Source organism: Phascolarctos cinereus, unplaced genomic scaffold (assembly GCF_003287225.1).
Source record: "Phascolarctos cinereus isolate Bilbo 61053 unplaced genomic scaffold, phaCin_HiC Scaffold_4;HRSCAF=312, whole genome shotgun sequence".
In the NCBI taxonomy this organism is placed as follows: Eukaryota; Metazoa; Chordata; class Mammalia; order Diprotodontia; family Phascolarctidae; genus Phascolarctos; species Phascolarctos cinereus.
In genome coordinates, this window is record NW_027555847.1 from 238,787,973 (window position 1) to 238,806,942 (window position 18,970).

At 37.4% G+C, this 18,970-nt stretch overlaps 1 long non-coding RNA gene and 1 pseudogene across 1 annotated transcript in view; both read left to right on the top strand.

Moving 5' to 3' along the window:
• Nucleotides 1-18,970, top strand: part of LOC110223862 (uncharacterized) — a 157,494-nt gene that overhangs the window by 80,327 nt on the left and 58,197 nt on the right. The window lies entirely within an intron of this gene.
• Nucleotides 17,156-17,947, top strand: LOC144457178 (SERTA domain-containing protein 3-like; annotated as a pseudogene).

Sequence of the window (18,970 nt, forward strand, 5' to 3'; positions counted from 1 at the left end):
GGGAAATATCTTTCTTTCACTGGAGTAAATGGCTGGGAATGAAGAACAGAAACACACTAACAAAGACAAAGAGATCTATCTGTAACACAGACAGTTTAGTTGAAGGCTAGTAATGTTTAATGGGACAAAGAATTAAGGGTGTGGGTGGGAGACTGGGGGAAGTGTCATTACTAATTCTAATTCCACAGAGGCACTGGCTTCCCCAAATGTAATATTTACTTCCTAAACATATGTTGGACATTAGCAATCCAACATTACTGATGTCAAGATCAATTGGCTAACCTCAACATTAGTGTCAGTTTTGACTTTTACTGTCATGCATGTAAGGGAACTCAAGATGCTTAGGTTACATATGTAATGCAAAAATGTCATTGTGGAGAGCAAAATTATTTGATTGCTACTAACCCCTTTCTATTCCCTCTTGCCTTCTGGAAACGACCTGGAAAGGGCTGAATAATCTTAGGCTATGCCTCACAGAGTATCTCCCCCTATAGGGCTAATTCATGGTGTAATCCTTTCTTCGGTCAGTGTTCTCTCCTCTGTATTCCCCTTCTCTCCCACCCAAGAGGCTAGATGATATAGAAGACAGAATACTAGACTTGGATCAAGAACACCGGAATTCAAATACTGCCTTAGGCACTTACTAGATTCATGAACCTGGGAAAATCATTTAATTGCTCTTAACCTCAGTCTCCTTATTTATAAAATGAGGGTAATGAGAGCTTTAACATAGCACCTAGTATATATGGTATTACACAGAGGATCAAATGAAATGAGGTATGTAAAGTACTTTGAAAATTTTCAAGAATTACATAAATGTTAGTTATTATTAATAAGCTTGCTTTTAGCTTAGCAGGAATATTGTTTTTCAGTTATTTCCTTCTTCGTGACTCTATTTTGGGTTTCCTTGGCAAAGATACTGGAGTGGTTTGCCATTTCCTTCTCCAGTTCATTTTACATTTACTGGGTCAAACAGGGTTAAGTGATTTGCCCAGGGTCTGAGTGTCTGGGGCCAGATTTGAACTCAGGAAGATGAGTATTCCTAATTCCAAGCCCAGTGCTCTATCCACTGTACCACCTAGATGCCCAGCAGTAATACAATTACCCTCAAGTTCATGTGGCCACTTTCCCTGACATATTATTAAGTTTACATGAGAAAAAATTGATTTATAAAATCATAACAGGTCAGAGCCCCAGTTAGGAAAATTACTAACATTCAGAGAAAGATTTAACTTTCTATACTAATTGAAATGTTGTATATTTTCAACTAACTCTAGACTTCCTCCCTTTTCTCAGCATATTTTAAATATGCAGACATGAAATATGAGTCTTCATAACTGACCATTTTTTTTTTAATATGAAACAATATTGGGATAAAGACAAAATCTTAGATTTAAAAGAAATAAGAAAGGAATATATGAAAGCACTTGTTGCCAGATAGGCATGAGGGTGAGATGGGGAAAGGGGAGAATTTTTAGGAACTTATTTTAGTACTCAAAGAGGCGACTACAACCAGCAGCTCCAGTCCTGTAGGTAGCACAATGGATAGAGTGCTGGGTCTCAAGTCAGGAAGATTCATTGTTATGAGGTCAAATCTTGCCTCAGACCCTTACTAGCTGTGTGACTCTGGGCAAGTTACTTAACCCTGCTTACCTCAGTTTCCTTGTCCATAAAATGAACTGGAGAAGGAAATGGCAAATTACTCCAGTATCTTTGCCAAAAAAAAAACCCCAAATGGGGTTGTGGAGAGTTAGACGTGACTGAACAAGGAAAACCTGAAGAGATATGATGACCCACTGTGATTTTTCACCTCTCTGCTGCAGCTCAGCTCTCCTATCTCTTTCTGATTGACCATTTAGCCCTTATTTACCACTTCTTTCCAGCTCAGTTTATTAAGATCTTAGGGTTCAGCATGCCACTTTCACCACGGTCCTTGCTGTTCAACTTATATGAGCACAGCTTCTTAGTGTAACCTTCTACACTCTGTGCATCTCTTTAAGAGAAAACTGGGGTATGTATGATTCAAGTCCCCCTCCCAGCCCAGAGATTATTTTAATCCCAAAATCTCAGGTATTAGAGGGAATGCTTGTCCCCATGAATTACAAATCCCAGAATATCACTCAGTTTTCAAATATCTGTTACACATATTCAAAATTTTGTGACAAGTGTTTATTAAGTGACTATCATATATACTAGGTGCTATGATAAAGCATTTCACAAATACTATCTCATTTAACTTGCCTGGGAGGCAAGTGTTATTATTATTCCCATTTTATAGTTGAAGAAACTGAGGATGACAGAGTTTAAATGACTTGGCCAGGATCATGTTGCTGTTAAGTTTTTGAGGCTGGATTTGTAACCAGTTCTTCCTTACTACAGATCCAACACTCTATCCACTGTACCACCTAGGTGTCTCATAAGCTCATGAGGTGAATGGTACTTTTCTCAAAATCATTTTTACAGATGAAGAAATTGAGATTCAGAGAGCTTAAATGAGTTGGTCAAGGTCACCCGATATGGAGTCTCAAGTCCATACCATTTTTCACTCTTCTGCATAGTATGGAACCTGGTTGTTTGCTTTACATTGGGGAATATATGTCATCATGCTCCCCCATGACACTCTAACCTTTTTGATGGCAGACCGTGTAATTTTTCAATGTGCAACCCCAGTGTAGTGACTTGTAACAGTGACAGTAAGTGCTTAATATATTTCAGTGCAAAGTCACTCAGTTGAAGTTGCTCAGCAGAGATTCTGCTCTAGAAAGTCTTGTTCCAAGTACACAGTGGTGCTGAGTAGTGAGACTTTATGTATGTATGTCAATATAGAATATAGGCCAAGATTATTTTTAGTCCTTTCCTCTGCTCTGGTTGACAAATATGCCTATATTGTGTTCAGTAAGCATTGCATGGCTCACGAATCTGCAAGTCCCACCTATGTACTGGTTTGTTGAGGGGAAAAAGGTGAGGGAAGATGCGTGAGGGAAGAAGGTGCCTGTATTAACCTGCATTTATTGTTTATTTCCATGTTTCTATGTGCAGGTCTGAGATTAGATGAGTGAATGGGTTTTTTTTGTGTGTGTGTGTGTATGTGTTACAACTAGCCTAAAACTGAAACATGAAAAATTTGTGGACTATGACAGTATAGGACATGTTCCTTTTGTCTATACAGCTTCTTTTGTGCTTCACCATTTATTGGTGAGTAGAAGAGTATGTTAGAATGGTGAGATTTATTCATTTATTTGTTTGTTCATTCATTCGTTCATTCATTATTTCAGCAAATCTTTATTGAGTGCTAGCTATATGTAAGACACTGTGCTAGATGGACCCTGTGGAAGATACAAAGAAGAATAAAATATGATCTTTGTCCTCATGGAGCTTAAGGAATAAAATGAATGCAGTATGGAGACTGAGAAGGGGAAATATGTAATAAGCATTTTCTTCTACTGAAAAGGTGGAAAATATTCCCCAAATGAAAATTACTTTTTGAAGTATGTAATTCATTAAAATTTGCATCTCCTCTGGAGTTACTATCATTATAATACTCTCCAATCATGCAAGGTTTCATAACTACTTTATAAATTAAGATTTGAAACAGTTATAAAGAATAGAGAAAGCCCTATTGAATTTCTGCACCCTTCTTCACTCTCCTTCCTTTTCTCCCTTCAGGTTTCTTCCAAGAAACCTTTGGAAGTACCAAGTCAAGTCAAGCTAATTTAAGTTTGAGTCTGTCTATCCAGAGATTTCAAGTATAGTTTATGGTTTGGGGGCATATGTAGTAATTAAAGAATTTTAAAAGCTTATTGAAGAGAATGGTATCTGACATTTGGCTTTGTCCAGAAAGTTCAAAGTTTAAAAAAAAATACAACATCCAAGGTTAAAAAAATGCAAAAGACACTTTTGGACCATAAAATCCAATTAAAAACTACTTTAATATCTGTACATTAAAAATACACAAGCCAAGAATGAAATGGATGTAAAATGGTCCTTTCCTCAGTCAGCAACTCAAGGAAGTGACTTACAGGAAGTGGGAGCTTAGGAAAGGACCTCTGAAAACTTTTGCCTTTTAATCCTCCTGTAATTCAAGCCACCAGATGTGTAAAGAGAAGTAGGGGGTGGGAAGAGGGTGAGTTAAATGGTATGATAGGTGGAGTGTTAGTCTCCAACAGCAACAATGGGCACAATAGCCAGGGGAGTCTGGATAGGATCTTACTATGGCAGAGATGACTTGAATGCATGGCATCATCAAGGAAATGTATAACTAGAAAAGGAAGTAGGGTGACCATATAGCAAAAGTGAATTAAAAAAAATGGCTAGCCAAGTACTTCAGCAAAACAAATTAAAGAGAAAGGCTTACATAACACTCACTAACTGTGTGACTCTGGGCAAGTCACTGAACACCCCCCCCCAAAAAAAAAAAGAGAAAGGTTTGCAGTTGTGTTGGATAGATCCTCTGCGGATAATTTTTGATTAAACATGGTTAAGAATCACACAGTACAGGAAGACATGGAGAAATTGTGATCTGCATCAGTGTAGGGATAAATAGTAATATTAGGACAATGTAGGACCTCCATGTATTCCTTTCAGATCTAAACAAATCTAACCAAAAATCAAAAGGAAGAAGTTAAAGAACTGAATAGAATTTAGAAAAAGTTATTCTAAACATTTCTTAATTTTTTTTTTTTGGTGAAGTATGAGTTGAGGTCTTCAATAGAGGTGTTGGAGGAAAGGAGTGAAGTTCAAAGCTTTTGGAGAGATAGAAAGGTTTGGGATAACTTATGGTGAGTTAATTAATTAGAGAGGGGTGCGGTGAAGGCCTAGTTGAGATCAAGTAACATAAATTTCTAGTGAATGAGTTAACATGGTTTCATGATTTTCTCTGTATTTGTTCAGCTGTGTGTGAACTGAAACAAAGAAGGCAGATAATGGAAGTAATCCAGGATTGGGTTTTGGCAAAGTGTAATTGGGGATAGAATGAGGTGCGTGCTTCTGTGTGTGTGTGTGTGTGTGTGTGTGTGTGTGTGTGTGTGTGTGTGTTCAATGACCAGAAAGTAGAAAATAGTATAGAGTTGAATTGGTTCACTCAGGAGTCAAGACAGGGAAGGGAGTATAGTATAGACATTGCAAGGGTGTTATCTTGGGAAAAGATGTGAGAAGTATAGGGAATAGAGGTCACATAATGAGAGGGAACAGGTTTGGGGGCTGAGACATATAGATGGAATGGTAAAAGATTATGATCAGGTAAAGTTATTTTGGAATTACTTAAGGTGATGACAAGAGCAAGTGTATGACTATCTTTGTGGCTGGCAGAGGTAGAGTTGAGGATTAGGTCATGAGAATTTAATAACTAGGAAGTTATCATATTTGAGGGATCATCAATATGTATGCTGAAGTCTCCTTCTATGAGAGGAGTTAGGGTAAAGAGGAAGATGCTGAGGCAGGCACACACTGAGAAAGGAGGATGCACTGGGGGTTGGTAAATAGCAGCCATTGGATGCTAAAATTGGATTGAATCAACCTCAAATTAGAAGTTTCTGAGAGATGGTAGTGGGAAAAATTGAGTTAGGCAATGAGGAGCAGGGAGTATTATGACCACCACCCCCGCCTCCCAACAGGATTCCAGTATATTAAATTAATAAGGACAGTACCTTGGAGTTCACTAGAATAGGAGTAATTCATATTTTGATAGTGCTTTTAGGTCTGTAGGGGATATTATTGTCATTTTAAAGATGAGGAAATTGAGTCTCTGATAGGTTAAACGACTTTCTCATAATTGCACAGCCACTAAGTGAAAGAAAATGTAAGAAAGGATTTGAGTCTAATTCTCCTGCTTCTACTTCAAATAAGCCATTATACCATAATTCAGTAGGTAATAAGCTTCATTCCCCATTTTTAAACAGCATATACTTCTTAAGAAAGAATATGTGACAGAGAAGAAAAACAATGTCTCCATCCAATTATGTAAAGTCTTATTTCCCCCTAATAATGAGAGTTTGTTCTATTTTTTTTTTTCATTTTTGGATAAGATATGCAATGGCAGAAGGGTGGACAGGGTGACAGACAGTGACAAGAGGTTGTCATTACTGTCAAGCTGTGGGACCACTTTCTTTGTTATTCACTTTGTTATTGAATCCTTGGAATGAAACACACTGCCCTTGTTAATTTACATTTGTTCTCAGTTTGAAAGACAGCCGGTAAGCTAAAATAAAATGAGAGCTCCTCAAATCCTTTCTAAATTTCCCCTTAAATTGAATTTCTTGTTTTATCAGGGAGCAATACTTGCTCTGATGTTAGACAGACAGCTAAAAGGTCAACAAGTTCCCTTGGTTGCCTTTTGTCAAGGGTTTTTGACTTGTCTGTGAATAAAGATTCCCAGGAGGGAGGCAGACCTGAATTTCCTGTCATCTGGAAGACAGCAATGAATTTGAAAATGTTACAAAAAGCATGAGGGACTTTAGACACCACTTTAAATGCACTGCTGATGCCAATCGCCTCCCATGTAAACATGTACACAGAGTTGTTTTGGATTTGTTCTGTCAGCTTTTGGTTGTGAAACAAATTGTTATACAGCGGCCCACCTTGAATGTGGAATGAAGCTGAAAGATTTTCATTATGGCCTCAAGCCTCATCAAAAGCTTCCATTTTCTTTCCGGATGATCATTCACAATGCAAGGAGCATGCTGAGAAACTGAGTGCTCCAGACCTGAGGGAATTTCACATTCCTCATGACATTTTGGTGGTTTAGAGCTCCTCAGGCCTTTCTCCCCATGTTGTCCTACATGTTGCGTATTAAATGTGTTAAGTGTTATTAAGTCTTAACTAGCACAACATTCCTAGACAAAAAGAAAACTGTTCTCCCCATTATGGAGACTGTTAAATCATTTCCAGAAACACATGAATTTACCTTCTCCAAAACAGACTGGATAGAAATATGGCCTCTCTGTCTCCAGGAAGCTCATTCTTGTTTAAGGCAAAGGGAATATTTTTCTCAGTACTTTTTAGTCGGGAAATTCATGCTGTCTTTTTTTTTCTTTCTTTTCCCTATGCCTCATGAAAATACCTAGAAACTTACAACAGGAAATGGTGAGGCGTAAGTGATAGATCTCTCCTTCATACCATCTGAAAAGTTTGATATTTTACCATCAGGCTTTTCACTACAGCATTCATTTTCTTTTCACTTACACATTGCAAAAGTGAATTTTAGTGTACCAGCCATACTACCGACATGAGCAACCAAATAATGTATTCTGCATTGTGGCAAGTCTCACTAATTAAAAGGAAGATCATTTAGAATTAGTGAGATATTTGCTTATAGCCTTTTAATTTTAATTTTTTTATTAATATCTTTCATTTTTGTGTCTTCATTTCCAAATACATTTCTACTCTTCCAGTAAGCCACCTCTTCTAACAAAGGTTAAAACAGGAAAAAAATTGCTTGTAGGTTATTTTAAAGAAAAATCAGATTAATTTCAACAATATCTAGTAATGTGACTAAGCAAATACTGCAAGTAGAGCTTTTACTGAACTCATTTTCAATGACTAGATGAGAATAATTTGTAATTAACGCATTGCATTTATGCATTATTTTCTTAAGTGCTTTAAACCACTTGGTACAGTATCTAGTGCAAAGTAAAGACTTAATAGGTGCTTGTTGACTGACTTTTTCCATTTTAATTGCTTAGAAAACATTTTTTTCTTAAGACTGTAACTAGTAGGTGGTGCTGTCAGGCAAGGTTAGTTGTGAAAGACTACTTCCATCTTGGAATGGCCCCCTACCTTTGGAATGTGGGCATGTTTACTTATTCCCAGCTCTTACTTTAGCCCACCCTGGGGGAGTGACCCTCTTAATCACTGCCTCCACTCAGCCTCTCACCAGTACTGACAAGTTTAAAAAGAAACGGAACAATGACTGGAGTGAATTTGTCTGAGATTACTTGCCTCTGAGGAAACCTTCCTTTTTTTTTTTTAAACCAAGTCTCTTTAAACCTCCTAAATGTTTACTCAGGAATAAATAGAAAAGGGCAGCAATTCTTAACTTTTTTTGGTTTCAGGACTCCTTTCCATTCTTAAAAAACTATTGAACCCCTGTTCAAAGTGCTTTTGCTTATGCAGGTTTTATCTGTGGATATTTACCATTTTAGAAATGAAAATAGCATTATCATAAAAAGTTTTACCTCATGAATCCCCTTCAAAGCTGCTGTTTTAAGGGATGGTAAGTGCAGAGTTATGTAGTTTATCTTCTCTCCTATTGAGGAGATATTACTAGAGAAATTAATGAATTATTAATTAAGAAATCAAACCCCACATGAATCTCATATGGATCAAATCCTTAGTTGAAGGAGGTTTGGACAGAATTCTCTCCCTCCTTGCTGCTCCGACAATCCAGAAAGAGCTTGTCTTTCTTTCTTTTTCTTTCTTTCTTTCTTTCTCTCTCTCTTTCTTTCTTTCTTTCTTTCTTTCTTTCTTTCTTTCTTTCTCTCTCTCTCTCTCTTCCTCCTCCTCCTCCTCTTCTTCTTCTCCTTCTTCTTCTTCTTCTTCTTCTTCTTCTTCTTCTTCTTCTTCTTCTTCTTCTTCTTCTTCTTCTTCTTCTTCTTCTTCTTCTTCTTCTTCTTCTTCTTCTTCTTCTTCAAATCTTGCACCAAATGCCTGATGTTTGCAGGCAGAAGGGAGAGAGAAGGGGGATGGTGAAACACTTTGTTAATTTTTTGCACATCTCAACTCCAGTTGAGCCCTGCCTTACTTATTTCTCTAGGGTTTGAATAGGCAGACATGGTGAGCGGAGGCAACTCAAGCTACTTTAACACCCCAGCCCTCTCTTTCTGTCCATCCACCATCTATAGCTTGCCATTGCATTGCCCACATGCACTGCTCCACTAGCAAAAATGGAACCACATTCCCCAGACTGAACTTCCTTTTCCCAAGCTCTTGTGATCCTTCCCCTCCAGGCAATTGAGTCAATGGAGACTGTAATTCCCATTAGTCCATACATCTAGGCTCTGAATGTTCCCCCACCCCCACCCTCCTTGCAAGGGCTAGATTTACCCAACACTTGGTTTTAACAGGATTATAATACTCTAGGGGGTAATGGGAGAGTTCTGTGTTACATGACACACTCATAAGTGAATGAGCTGCTCTTTGATTGGCTACTATCCTGCCGCTGAAAGTGTGTGATATTGGGAATATGTTGGGCTATCTTATTGAAGCCTGTAAACTTTAGGGTTTCTGTCCAAATAAAAGTCTTGACTATTGAATTACTAATGTCAGTCAAGCTAACAGTGTCAATGATTGTAGTGATAGCTGACTGTCATGGCAATCCCCTGGTTAAGAAACCCAGGCCAAATGCTTTATATCACCTTTATATTGTTGCTGTCTCTGTGGATCATCTTTATATGACAGAAGTAAAGAGTAAATCGTCATAGGACCCATACAATTTATTTGCTTAATTCATCACCATTAACATTCTTATAGCCTCAAGCATATATTACTTGAATCTCAGAGAAATAAGCTTTCTAAAGTCCCTGCAGGCTGTAAATCCTGTAATCCTATGAGGCTAAGGATGAAAGTAAAAAGGAAATACAGCCAATTATACAATTATGTCTTTCCTGCTGCCTGAGAGAATAGACAGAACGTAGAAACTCGACTTTCTTAAATGTCTAAGATAATTACTTTGCAGCTTAAACTTAATTTGTGAGCATTTTTGTTGTAGTAATTATTTTCCTGAATATCTCTGGCACCTTGAGGCTCCTGGAATCATAGTTTTGGAGCTGGAAGGGCCTTCAGAAGGCCCTAATGCCCTCATTTTACAGATGAGAAAACTGAGGCCTAGAGACATTAAGTGGCTTGTTCCTGGCTGTACAGCATCAGAGCCTGGGGTCTGATGCCAGGATGCCAAGATCCTCCTACTCTAGAACCAATGCTTTTTACACACTACTTCCTTGCCTATCTAAATTTTTTTTAGAAGTTATTTTCCCACCTATCAGTTTAAATTAACTCCCTTGGAAAGGCAAACTAAGCTATTTTAAAAATTGGAAAAAAAAATTGATACTGTTTTGAAAAAAAATTAAGAAAGTTTATACGTATTTCTTTCACAGCAGAAGAAAATCATAATTTCTCACAATATTTAGGCATTTATTTTGTAGGCCTCCAATGAAATAAAGGAATAAAAAAGGAATAAAGAAGTAAAGGAAAATCTTTAAAAAGAATCCTGCTGTTTTAGTAAATACTTTTTAAAGTTCTTTCTAGAATGCAATTTTATCTGCCCAGGTAGCTGGACTTAGTACATTTATATGTTCTGAGACTTTAAAAAATGATGATCTTTTGTAATCTAGCCAGACTTGATTTTATCATGATTCCACTATAAAGACAAATAAAATATGACTCTAAAAATACGATCTTGTTCAGAGACTTACATAGGAAAGATATTATCAGGTTGATAAGATGACTAAGCATTATTTACAGTTTGTTAATTTGTTTATTTTTAGGAGATATAAAGCAACTTTAAGCTGAGCTCATATTATATGAAGGTTGGTACAGAATACTTAGACCTATGTTGATTACAATACTCTGATATTTGTTTCTGTGTCCTTAAAGCATTAAGAAATATGGCAAATGTTGCTACGTCATGCTGTTGGCTTTTGTTTTTGCTCAGTGCCCTAATTCAGATTTCTAGAGCTGAAGCCATAATTTGGATTAAGCAGACACACTGACATTTGTGTTTTCAGGAATGGATTTTCTCTTGCTCTTTTTTTCTCTCTCTTAAGAAAAGAGCCTATTTTCACAGTGTAGCAAATTTGAAGATTGAGTTTGAAAGACTGAAGGAGATAATTTTTGAAAAAATTCTTGTATTAAACAGGAACTTGATCCAGCCTGAATGAAAATTGAAGGTTTGGTGGAATAGGTAACCAGAAAAAAACCCTTGAATTAACAACCACCCTCCCTCCTCCAATAGGGCTATCAATATGGTAAAGTTATGTATTAATAAGCTTCCCTCCCATAATGATGGAATGGATAAAATGCAAGTAATTGGACTACCCAAGTGGGAGTTTGTAGCTGAGGAGAAGGCATCTCCAAATGGAGCAATGGCCTTACATACCAGAGTATGGTTTGACTTTACTCTCTAATAAATAGATACAGTAGATGAATGAAATAACAAAGAACTAAATCTGATTGGATGCATAATCTTCCATGAATTAGGCTTTGCTGTTTATTTATTCCCCTGGAACTACTTCAGAACCCTAGCAGAAGGATGTGTTACATTGCTTAAATCCTAAGTCTTCCCGTGTTTCTATTACTTTGCTTCTACTACACATGTGTGTTTCAGATATTTCTTATTTAAGGGAATTGTTTCCATTTGTTATTTCAAAAGATACTCTTGGGTCTTCAAACTGCTACCACTATATCCTAAAGTGCCACTGTGAGCTTAAAGTAGAGCATGAGACATTTGGAGTCAGATTCAATAGCTCTTTTGGGCCAGTGATTTTGGTACTCCATAAATGTGCCTGAAAGAGAATTAAATGAGCATCTATTTCTCTTTGACATTTGACTTATATTCACCTGCACTTCATCAAATTTTCTTGTTAAAACTTTAAAAATCCATATTACAAATTGTTGTCATGTTCATAATGCTTGGTATGTTTAAACAACATGCTATTCTACTTAGGATAGATTTCAGCTAAAAGATAAGGCCCAATGGTGAGTTTCACTCCCATCAGAAGCAAAATTGCTCAGTGGGTTTAGTCTATGAAAATGTTTATGCAAAATATAGCTTTATCTTAGGCTAAGAGTCCCCAGCTCTCCTATTTTTATAAATTCCTGACCTTACCTTGTTTACTGGTCCCTTGAATTTGTATACTCAATTCACTGTATGTTGTCAATAATTCTTGGATTGTCCTGGCTTTGGCCTTTAAAACCTAGGCCATTTGTACTGTGATTTCTGATATAGTTAGGCAGGAAATCAAGAAAGACCTTGGTTTTTAGGAAGGTGAGAAAATTATTACAAGATCTTTGAGGCAAGGAAGAGAAAACACAGGTATGAAAAAAGATAATTAATTGAAATTGATTGGTTTGGGATTCTTGACCTAACCACTTCAGATCTGACTAAAGACTATATTAGGATTGGGTTGAGGGGGATAAGTTCTAAAGTTTTGGAGAGATGGGTACTCTTTTCCACTGAAAATTTTGTTTAAGCATTAAGGAACATTGTTTGCTATCTCCAAAGGCCTGAGGTATTGCTCACAGACCACATAATTTATATTTAGCAGTGCCAATTTAAATTCCTTTAGTACTATTCCCAGTCTCAACTATACAGACTCTCTTTTCTTGGGTTTTCAAACTGTATATTTATATCTGTATCTATATCATCTATCTGTATGGATCTCTCTCTATGTACAAACACACATAAAAACATGCATACTTACATATATTTATATACATATTATATAAATATATTATATAAATATATATTTAGTTAGGATTTGTTTAGATATTCATTATTTTTATCTGTATTCAAAAAAGATAGATGACTCAAACTGAGAGAATGTCTGCCTGAGAAAGAGAAATAACTGAAGAAGGGGAAGGTGGGTAAAGGGTCTGGGGGTATTTGGGAAGGGGACAGTAACATCATGAAGCTCAAGTTGCCTCAGACAACATTTATTTATTTATTTTTAAAATTTTATTAATTTATTTCGATTTATCAACAATCACTTCCATATGCTTTTGAGTTGAAATTTTTTCTCCCCCTTCCCCCCCAAGATGGCGCACAATCTGATATAGACTTTACATTTACATTCCTATTAAACATATTTTCACATTAGTGAAGTTGTAAGTAAAAATTATAACCAATAGGAAGCTCTCTATTTTGTAATGGTGGTGGCTGTCAAATCATGTGTGATCCTTGGTACGTGAATTCTGGATTTTGTCTATAATTGTCCTGGAAGTTTTTTTGGGGGGTTTCTTTCAAGAGGTAACAGGTGGATTCTTTCATTTTCCATTTTCTCCTTTGCTTCTAAGAGATCTAAGCAATTTTCTTTTGAGATTTATTGAAATATGCTGTGTGGTATTTTTTTCTTTTGCTCATGGAATTCATGATCAAAAAAGATTCTTAATTTTTTTCAATGATACTTAATTCTAATACTCTTAATTTTTTTTCTCCTTGATCTATTTTTCATCTTAGTTGTTGTTGCTATGATATCTTACATTTTCTCCTCCTCCTTCTCCCCCCTCTTTTTTTAGTCTCTTGATTTTGTTTTTAATATTTCTTTTTGTCTCATTAATTCATTTTGTTTGGTCTATTCTAATTTTCAGGGAGTTCGTTCTTTTTCCAATTCTTTCTTCCATAGGTCTCATTTCTTTTCTAACCTTTTCTTCTATCATTCTAATTTCATTTATTAAAAAAAAGATTTAAAAAATTTTTCTAAATGATCACTTCATCTCTTCCAAGAATACCAGTTGAATTTGTGCCCAAGCTGTGTTTATCTTTGCACCTTTGCTTGTAGAAGTTTTGGAGTCATTCTCTTCTGGGTTTTTGTCTTGAGAATCCTTTTTACCATAACAGCTTTCTATTTTGGGATTTTTTTTTATTGTTCATTTTCCTGCCTGCTTCCTGACTTTGGATTTGATATTAGGGCTTGGCTCCATACATTTCTGGAGGGAAGTTCTGGGCTGGCCCTGTTGCTGCTTTCTAGTCCTTTGCCTCAAAGGAATTCTTTATTGTGGTCTTGACTATACCTGCTCTCTCCTCTAAGTGGTTAGCTACATTTTGTGAGTTCTCCTTTTTTATTTTTAATTGATCTTTTTAATTCCTATTTAGTAATCCACAGATATATATCACATTTAACTTTTTAAAAATTTTATTCAAATACTGAAAACTTTTCCCCCAGTTATATATTTTTTTTCCCTGATTTTCTTTTAGTTAGATTTATCTAGATCTGAAAAGGGACACACTGAAGGTCTCAACTATTATAATTTGATGTCTATTTCTCCCTGTAATTTGATTAGCTTTCCCTTAAGTGGTTAGATGTTGTGCCATTTAATGAATATATAATATTAATAATAATGAGAGCTAACATTTATGACACTATGTGCTAGGCTTTGTGTTAAGCACTTTAAATTATTATCTCATTTGAGCCTTACAACAACCCTTAGAGGTAAGTGCTATTATTATCTCCATTTTATAGATGAGGGTACTAAGGCAAACAAAGGTTAAGTGATTTGCCCAGAGTCACTTCGCTAATAAGTGTCTTCCTGACTCCAGGGCTTTATTTACTATGCCACCTAGCTGAGCATAATGCAGCTTCCTTGTTTATCACTTTTAACTATTATTATTATTATTTACCATCTCCCCAATTAGAATGTGAACTCCTTGAGTACACAGGAACTGTGTTTTTGCCTTTCTTTGTATCTCCATTACTTAGCTCAGTGACACACATAATAAATGCTCAGTAAATGTTTTCTGATTATTTACTGTTTACTTGTCTGAGATCATGATTGCCACCCCTACTTTTCTGGAATTTACTTCAGGCATAATAAATTCTTCTCTAGCTGCTCGTTTTTACTGTAGAAATTCTTTGTATTTCAAGTATGTTTCTTATAATATATAATTGTATGGTGCTTTCTAATCCCTTCTGGCATCTTCCTCTATCAATGGATGATTGTGTGTTTCCCTCTATTGGAGTGACCATCAGGACTACAACCCCATAGAAACCAGTAGTAAGGTAACTTTGAATGTGAACTTGGCAGGAGAAATGCTATGTAGGAACTGACCTAAATTGTAAGCCTAATCTCTCTCTCCCCAATCCTAAATGGCATAGAAGGATCATGCTTCTGAGACTTTGGGGGAAATGTTTATATATTGTTCTTACTACATTGTTAAGTAATATCCTTTGTAAAAGCTACTTGGCAGTAAGTGGTTAACTGGAACTGAGGTTAGGGGAACATGAGCTTCAGCCAATTGCAGAGAAAAGAGATATCAACAAACTCTACAGGATACTCTAATATTCTGGTTTTTTTTGGGGGGGGCTAGACAATGGAGTTAAGTGACTTGCCCAGGGTCACACAGCTAGTAAGTGTGAAGTGTCTGAGGCTGGATTTGAACTGAGGACCTCCTGACTCCAGGGCCAGTGCTCTATCCACTTCTCCGCCTAGCTGCCTCTAAACTCTAGTACTCTGAAGGGCAGATGTCCCACAGAAAGAGGTCAAATACCCATGATCTCCCATTATATGCTTTGGTTTCTTTGGGATCAGTTGATCATCTTTCTATATGTTACATCTGATTTATCAGAATGTGTGGCACTCTGGAATGAAATATTTGATGAATAGAGCAAAGTAAGCATGGAATTTCATTTACTGACTAGAAACTTAGAGCAAAACTTCCTTTTTGAAGAAAAGACAGAAGAAAGAACTTCTGACCAATGAGAAAAAGTTGGAATTGGTCCAAAATGCTGAACGGAAACAAAAAACTACCTAGAGAAAATTCTTGCAACTATGTAACTTTTCCTTGTGAAAGGGCTTAATATAGAAGTTATTACTTGGATGTCATATTCCTAAAGTGATGCTCAATAACCATTCATGTTATTTGTAGAATTAGATTCGTATTTTTTAAGAGATAATCCAGATACCATTTGATTATCAAACTTGTCTTCAATTGTCCAAAGTATCTTGGAAATCTATAGTATGTGGGTGCATAAACTCTTTTGGATATCTACAATCTATGTGTGCAGGAAGCATGTATGCATGTGCATATGTGGTTTTGTAGGAGTATTTTCCATTTATAATGATTAGATTAATATTCTGATATATTCAAGAAGACTACATTGCAGACTGAGTCTCAAGTATTTTTATGAGTGTTCCTGGTTTTGTGAGAAAAAAGGAAAATGTGTATTTTCCCTTGGGTTGCAATATAATAGCGTTTTTCTTTGTTATCCTTTTGGTTGGCTACTCCGGCACATCACAGCATTAAATAGCCTCCATAGAAAAGGTCACTTTTCCCCCTTATCAAAACATTTCTGTGCTGTTTTTGTTCCCGGGAGTACACATAGAAACAACAATCAATAAAAGAACATCACATAACACTTTGACTTACCTTTGAGGAATAACCATTAGGTCAACATGCTTTGCCAAGCAGACTTTTACAACCAATCGTTTTCCTCATAATGGCATTTCCTAATCACTGGGTAGAAGTATCTTCAATTGCAATAATAGAGCTCAGTCAGTATCTTTAATATCCTTCTCAGAACTATGACCTTAACATTTTCTTTTTCCTTAGAGATTTCTTTATTATGTAACTGAAATGGTTCCCAGTTACAATTCTCAATGTTTCAGGCTAAAGGAAAGTTTCACCTGCTTCCACTGCTGGATCAGCAGTGGAACAGTGCATCGATATTCCATTTTACCTGTCATTTTTTTTTATTTGCAGATGTTTATATGTTTTAAAGTTACAGATCAAAGTGGGAGATTTATGCTCAGTAGTTTCATTCGGCTACTTATCTCTAGAGTTCAAGGCTTTTTACAAGGTTGAGAACATTAATCTTCGCATCTCATTGAAGATGGGTAAGGAATTTTACCCCCATTTTCTAGTTAAGAGAAATGAATCAAAGAGTGTAGAGATTTACCCAAGGTCTTGTGAATAAATAATAGTAAAAGAATGAATTTTATGAATAGGTATGAGGCAATTAAGAAGAAAAAGATTGTAGGAAATTGTTATTTGTTGAGTTGTTTTTCAGTCATGTCCAACTCTCTGTGACCTAATTTGGGGTTTTCTTGGCAAAGATACTGGAGTTGTTTGCCATTTCCTTCTCCAGCTCATTTATAGATGAGGAACTGAGGCAAACAGGGTTAAGTGGCTTGCCCAGGGTCACATAGCTAGTAAGTGTCTGAGGCTGGATTTGAACTCACAATAAGGAGTCTTTCTGACTTTCTGGCCCTGTATTCTCTCCACTGTGCCACCTAGTTGCCCTAAGAGCTTATTATAGGTAGATATTATTGTTGATATCTCAGTAGCCAATAAGCCAACAACTAAAATGACTTAGAAAAGTGCAACATGAAGGTATTATATTTTAACAGTAATGGGAGTGGGGGAGGGAGGTTGGCTGCCTGGGTGTGATAAGCACAGGCTCTGGGGCCCTGCTCCACCTTTAGTTAGGAGCCACCTGGATTAGCAACAATGGTAGTTGGTTTGAAGGAAAAGCATCTAGATGATCATAGAGATCCAGAAGAGGTGAATGCTGGCAAGGAACCCCAGGAGTAGGCCCCCTCCTCCCAGTCCAACCTATGCCAGATCCTACTGTGCTTTTCACTGGACAAATTCTAGCTAGACCCACCTAGCCTCTTGTAGCAAGTGCTCATCACAAACACCCTGAACCACATTAGGGAAAAGAAGAACTGAGAGGGGCCCAGCCCCACCCCAGGAATCCAGATTGGAGCTACTTTTAGCCTTAATTGCTCAGTTGGTCAACAATTTCCTCAGAAAGCTGGAGGTAATCCTGGGCTTAAGAGCCACACAAGATTGCTGTGAGTCCCCAGAACTGAGTTGTAATCCTACCTCAAGTCCCTGACCTGTTGGGTGACTATATGCAAATACCTTCCCCTCTTGGGGCCTCAATTTCCCTGTCTGTAAGAGTTGAAGAGCCTACCCTGGAGAGCTTTGAGATCACGAGTGACAGGTACTTTAGAGATCTGGTTCCCAGTGACTTCTTCCCTGACATTGACACCCCACATAGGGAAAGGAATCTTTGGTCCTCAGTTTATGCCCTTGGCTCCTTCTTTGTGGCAGCTTGCTCCCTAGGCAACCTGGAGCTGGATGGGACTGACTAAACTGGACCAAATCTTGGAAATCATCAAGGGGTCAAATCCCCAAGCTAGGACCCTGAATCCTTCCCGTCAGATATTTGCTTCCCTCTGCAGAGTTTCAGGAAAGTGGTCTCCAAAGATTTCATATCTCAGGAACCTGGGGTGAAGCTTCCTAATGACATGGGAAAAGCCTCACCTTTTCAGGTCTTCTGCTTTGGCCTCAGTGTCTGCTGATGGCAGAACAACTAAACATATTTCACTTTCTTAATGGCTCAATGGAACTCTGACCCCCTGCCTTCATCCTCCCACAACCAGAGCTGCTCTCATAGAATCCCTCCTCTCTGCCAGTGCTCAATCATGGGGCTTACCATCTCTACCTTCTCACCCTGATTGGCCTAAGGTGCCATGGGGCCAAGCATTCTTGGGCTGCTGCTCCCATCCCAGTTGGCCTTTTGTGTCTTTTGTGTCTTCTATGAGCCTGGTTCACAAGTGCTTCTTGATTTTTCCCCTGATTTGGCTTCTGGTTGGGTGAAGAAGCTGGACTCAGGGATGAGTAGCTGCCTGGGAGAATGAGGGGGTAGGGCATGGTTGAAGGCCAGGAAGCCTGGGCCTCTGGGGAGACAAAGCCCAGATGGGCAGGAGGAGGGCTCCAGACCAACCCCCAACCCATTCCACCCAACTCATAGGGTTGATAGGTATAGAAACAGTCTGAATTTGCCTCCTCTCTGTTCACTCCCCCTCACCCCAGTGCCTGGCCATAAATTTGAGCCCCTCTTCTTTGTCTTCCCCTCCCCCCTTTGTCCTTGTTCACCCCAGTTTGTACCCAAAGTGGACTTGAAGTGCAATAGGATTAAAGGAATCTTTATCCATGGTAACTCCCCCTCCCCCATTTTAAAAAGGCCGATTTCACCTGGTTTTTATGAATAAAACTTTCAAATTCTACTCTCCCTCAGTAATGGGTAAATCCAATAATATAAACAAAGTTATAACTGTCATCATTATAATGCTTCCAAACAGGAAGATTTATAATGCCATTTCATAATTTAAGCACAACTACTTTTGAGACTTCCTGGAAGCCTTATTAACTAAATGTTGCCTTTAATAGCCAATCATTAGCTAAGACAGAGTGAAAAATGCCCATTAACAATATTGGCAAATTGAAAGTCTGACAACTGGAGAATGTTTGAAA